General features: G+C 43.6%; 1 pseudogene; it reads right to left on the bottom strand.

The window, feature by feature from the left end:
* Nucleotides 1-2,542: 2,542 nt before the first annotated feature.
* On the bottom strand, nt 2,543-5,618 carry LOC123038345 (5'-3' exoribonuclease-like; annotated as a pseudogene).
* Between the last annotated feature and the right edge of the window lie 218 nt (nt 5,619-5,836).

The following is a 5,836-nucleotide window of genomic DNA, read 5'->3' as shown; positions in this document are numbered from 1 at the left end:
CCTCCACGGAATCTCGGCCGCCACATCTCCCCACCTTGGTATGTCCTTGCCCCCTCCCATCCATGCTCGCCATGGTTATCTGTTCTGGCCGGATCCAGTGAGCAATGGTGAGACCATGTGTCACGGTGAACCGCCGGATTCGGCCATCGGCGAGCTGCGCCATGGATCTAGCCATCCTAGGACAATTTCCAGTGTCGAGGGTGACCTGATGATTCCTACCTTAGTCGAGCCGCGGAGTCGATCTGACCAACCCGGGCCTATTTCCGATGCCGAGGGCATCTCGTTCTGCATCCAACCTGCACGACGACCGCTCCGAGTAGTAGGCGTCGATACCAAGAGAAAGGACGATTGGCCTCCACTCGCGCAGGAAGGAGTTGCTACCTGTAGGCCTTCTACACTGCCTACTACTGGTATGCTCGGTATTTGACAGGGAAATAACACAACAGAAGTACAATTTTTTGGAGTTTTATTTCAGTCGAGATGCACCAAACTTTTCATTTCTATAAACTGAAATTGAATTGTATACATATATATTGTCAACATTCTATTTGAACCACCTGTTGTACTTTGGGATCATGGATTATCAACGAAAACTTGAGAAGTCAAATCACTATTTGTCTTTGGGGTTGTCATCTAAATTTATTTTCTTTCATTTTTCGCTTATTTGATTGGGCTTGATTGGATTATGCATTCCTAATTAATAGCAGAGATTTTATCTGCCCAAAAGGATTCTTCCTTACCCTAAACGTTCCAGAAGATGGATCCCATCAATTTGTGTACTGCTCTGCCGGATACTTCTCCATCACAATCTCTAATGGCGTACACAAATTTTTAACTATAAGAGCACTAATCAACTTGCCATTTCATTTATTTATTTTCAGTTATTTTCTTCTCCTTTTTGAAAATATAAGAGCACTAATCAACTTGCTTGTAGACAATATAAGAGAGCTCTTTTACATTTCTTAATTTACCTTCCTCCCTGATTTTACTTCTTTTATACCACCATTGATGTAATAGAGTTCTTACCTTGATTTGTATATCTTCCTCCAGTTGGCATATTGCACATGTTATTTTCTCCATAGTTTGTTTTGCATTCATTTTCCTTCTGAAATCGTCTAGTACCAACCTTCCCATAGAGTAATTAAAAAAGGTGGCCGCAGTGGTTATAACACATGCTTTATGATGTCAATATCGACTCCCAAAGTTGAGACCACTGTTACACAAAAATGAAACAAAGCTAGTGCATTAGTTATCACCCAATGATTAGACATTGCTCAATTCTGATAATACATCAAGCACATTAAATGTTAACGTAAAATATCTTTTTGAGAAGTAAAACTATTATCTGGTAATCCTCAGATCGTATGTACCAACCAATGACTCCATAAGTATCCTAGCTATGCGACACTCTTTCTAAAAACGAACAAATAAATTTATGATAAAGCACACAGATTGACAAATTGAGTACTAAGGACAAGATGCAGTCTCCTGTCAGAGATATAACCATCAAATAGACCAATGACTTTAATTGTTCAATAATCTTCAAAATTTACTTATTTATATACTAAAAGACACCCAAAAAGCATCTTATAACTAACCTGAGATATATGGTTGCCTTTGACCGTTCTCATCTTCCATTAACCCGCTTAGCTTTCCGTATATCGCTGCAAGAATAACAATATTCCAAGTTATATAATGCTTTTATTTGGTTCAACAATAAAGCAGATTGTATGTTTTGCAGAGCATCAAAAATTTGAAGATTATTGTTTGCAACAGCTACCAACCTAGCTTATACACTCATCCAAAGCTCGCTCCTACCCCTATGTAAAAACTTTGTATAGTTGACCCCTAACATATTTTAATAAAAGAAAAAGAAAGTCAGTGGGAGCCTTTCACACTGTCATTGGCCCTAAAAAAAGCTTGTTCCTGCTGATATAGATTATCAACTTCTGTCATTATACAATATTGATTTTTGGGAGTTGTCATAATATATCCCTGCAAGAATATTCAGGTGCGTGTATGATTAGTATGTCAATTTCAGTAGGAATAACAAATTTACATGAACAATACCTTGAAACCTGAAGGGCCATGATCTAAATTCATTCCTTATTCGTTCATGCCCATGTAATGTTATGTAAAATTAGCTTCATAATATGTTAATGGACGTGGTAAATAAATATTAATAAATGACGGAATACAAGTTTAAGAAAGGAAAACAACATGCTCCGAACTAATTCTATTTTTAAGTGTCTATTTTATATGACCATTCCTTGGATGAGATTTGTGATGTCATATATGCGTCGATTTTGACCTTGATTGGGGTTATAATTTGTCGAACAAAGTGTGTGCACTGTACATACTTGAAGCTTGGGCACACAATTAGAAATGTTCCAGAAAAATACGAATAAATTTGAAGCCAAATTGTCATAAATGTCCTACAAGAATCAAGAGCTAACAATATATATAGTATTAATCCTGAAGAATCACATCTTTGGCCTAGACAAAAGGTATGTAAAAAAATGTACAGGAAACTTCAGTTCCATCTATTTCTAGAAAGAGGTGCCAGAGTCAAGTGTAAGAGGTCTACTGGCATGTTTGTCTTTGTTACAAAATTATGAGCAATTCTCAGAGCAAAATTAACTGTAGCATGCCTCTCAATGTTCTTTTTGCTGGAGAAGAAGTTATATTTGTTACTAAAAGACACCAGGTAGCATATCAGGTCATCAGATAATTGTCTGACCGACTTCCTCCTTCCTACTGCTTCACTGAGTGCTTGTAGTTGCTAGAAAAATGAGATCTCTGTGTCACACAACAGTCTGCAGCCGCCAATGAGAACGATGGTTCCTTTATTAACAGAATTGTTGTCTGTCTGCAAGTTCCGCCCGGAGGACCTCAATCTCAGAATCATCTGTTTCCTCCAGTTCTGGAGAAGAAAGGCACGTATTACATAAATCATCTATAGAGCTAGTCCGATGACATCCTTTTGGGCCATTTAAGCCAGTTCTTGCAGTGGCGTTCAAATATTTCCTTGATAGCATTGCACCAAATTGGTTGAGCTACCTCAAGAAATCTAAAAAATGCCAAGACCGGAAGATCAACACTTCCTATATCAGGTTCTTCCTTGTCATCTCGTCCATGGTAATCTGATCCATCGAGCTTCACAAGCTCATAAGTATCAACCAGATCACTCAAACCTATTTTGGACAAATTCAGCAGTTAATTCAACTGAAGTTCAGATACATTAGACATTGTCTTCTCAACAAAGGGATACAATAGACATATACGTTAGATGCATCATTAGTATCTACATAAATTGGTAACATAAAGTATCACTTGTTATGACTGAAAAATGATCATGCTGTTCATACCAGATAGTTTCCATCGCTTCGATAGACCTCAATAGCATGCAGACCAGCAGCTTTCAAATCCTTTACCACAGGAACAGGATTTTTCAATGCCCACGGATGAGCCAAAACAGCTATGCCCCCAGTTCTACATATTAGCTGCACAACGGATTCCCAGCTGGCTCACTGTCACTACAAATGAACAGCAGAAATCCACATCAGTACAAACTAACTACTCTGCATCTGCTGCGAAATGAAGCAAAAACATGCATGGCCATGATTTAAAATGTATACTTATGTAGCATAAGCAGGCCCTCTATCGTACAAGTACCTGCTGAAAGCTTGCCTAGGTTACCAGTTTGTGCAGATACTGTGTCCTTTTGACTGTTCTCCTTTTCTTTTATTGTTTTTTTTTCTTTCAATGAAAATATACCATAGAACCATTGTTCTATGGTTCTGGGCTTAAAAAAAAGATTATCAACATATCCAGCTGCAACCATGGCATGCGCCATGTGCAGCCACCTGGAGCAACTCCATTCCCTTCTATATTAGACACATCTTCAAAGTTCAACGGCATGCCAAGTTTCCCAAGTTTCGATAGCATCTCCTTGGCACGTGTATAGAGGCCCTCCCTGATGCTAGATAGAACCTTCTCGAGTTTCTGAGATTTAGCAGTGCCCCAACTACAGTAGTATGCGAGAATATGAATAGGTTCATCCGCTCCTGATCCATTGCTTTCAGAACAATTAACAACTTTGAGAATTATAACCACATCTGTGTGATCAAGGCATGTTACAAATTTTAGGGTGGTGAGAACTGAGAAGAGGGTTACCTAGGCGAATAAAGGGCGCTTATCTCAACACCAGGGATGATCCTGATGGAAAATTCCTTTGCCGACTCCATCGCCTCCAAGACACCGGCGATGGTGTCATGATCAGTCAGTGCGAGCACCTTCACCTGTGTCGGTCACCAGGTAACAGAGTTAGCGTGCGAACGTGCTAGGCATTATCCTTCTGAAACAAAGCGCAGCAAGAGTAAAAGAAGTGGCGGCGGAGGTGTTTAGCAGCGCATGAGGATGAGCTCGGACATGGCATCGGTTGTTACAGAACTGAAGAACACTGGAGCTGCAGTTGTTGTTGGCGCCGCCTCCTCGCAGCGCCGCTTCTTCTTCTTCCTCTGACTACTCTTCCTCTCGTGGTTTCTCTCGAACACACACCCATGGAAGAAACTCTCAGGAAACACACACACACACACACACGTACAAGGAGAGCCCCAAGGTCTTTGCGCTGAGGCATTCTTCCTTGTCAGCACAAGAGCTACATTGTTTCTCCACAGCCCTCTCGGCCTCAACTTTTCTCACAGACTCAAATGACTTATATACACAGGTAGACGCACCCACTAACCTGGCCACCATGCTCGGCCACTAACCCAACTAATTCCATGCACTAACCACCTACTGCATGCACGTCCATACCCAGTACGTGGGCAGTAGAGCAATGCTACACGCACGGGCAGATTTTTACTTGGTTCACGGAGAGGCCCAGCTGGGAATATATGATTGGAGGAATTAAGGTGAGGGGCCCCACCCCCTGAAAATAAGGGGGAGAAGATTAGTTAACAGCACAAAGTCTGTAAAGGCCCGTATCCTGAACGGCCACACCATTGACCATGCAGCTAACTACTCCTAGCTAATTGCACGGCCAAGTTCAGTCTTTACGCAGCCACACCAACGGCCACGGACCCTGCCAAACTAGCATGCAACCATTGACTAGATAACTCACTAGCTAATGATCCGGCTAACTACACATACAATCAATATGACAAGATTAATGCTAACAGTTGTTTCGTCGAGCAGTTCGCGAACGTCTCTGCAGTTGGTGATAGACGAGAAGAAAGGCTTACCCCATTGCGGTGCGCGCGCTCCACGAGCGCCGCGGGCAAGAGCGAGCCGTCGTTGCGCTCCGAGTGGGCATGCAGTTCCACCGCCACGCGCGGCCGCCGCCTCCCAGCCGGCAACAGGTGCCTGCAGTCCGCCTCCTCCTCGTCGCCCGCGTCGCCGCGGCGGCCCTAGCGGAGCACGGACCTCAGCGCGGCCAGCTCCTCCTCGCTCGGCGCCCTCCGCCGCTTCTTCTTGTTCCTCGCCCGCGCCTTCTTCTGCTGCTCCCGATCGTCTGCGTCCGGTGGTGCGGCATTGACCGCTCCAGAGGCGGCCATGACCATCTCCTCCTCATCGGTCATAGCGGCGGGGCGCATCGTCATCATGTGTCCCGTCATGGACAGGGCAATGGTGCTGGCCTGTAGCTCCCCCTTCGATGGCAAACTATGGCTCGCAGCCGAGAATTGGAATCGCGGTTGATCCAATCAGGACTTGCAGCCATGCCGGCACCTGTGCCTCCTGCTCCGATGGCAAAATTTGCCTCGCTTCCGGGGATCCTCGCCAAACGGGGAACCACGGACAAACATGGCGATTTGAACAGAGAGGAGATGGAGGT

Source organism: Triticum aestivum, chromosome 2A, assembly GCF_018294505.1.
Source record: "Triticum aestivum cultivar Chinese Spring chromosome 2A, IWGSC CS RefSeq v2.1, whole genome shotgun sequence".
NCBI lineage: Eukaryota > Viridiplantae > Streptophyta > Magnoliopsida > Poales > Poaceae > Triticum > Triticum aestivum.
This window is presented reverse-complemented; position numbering and strand designations above follow the sequence as displayed.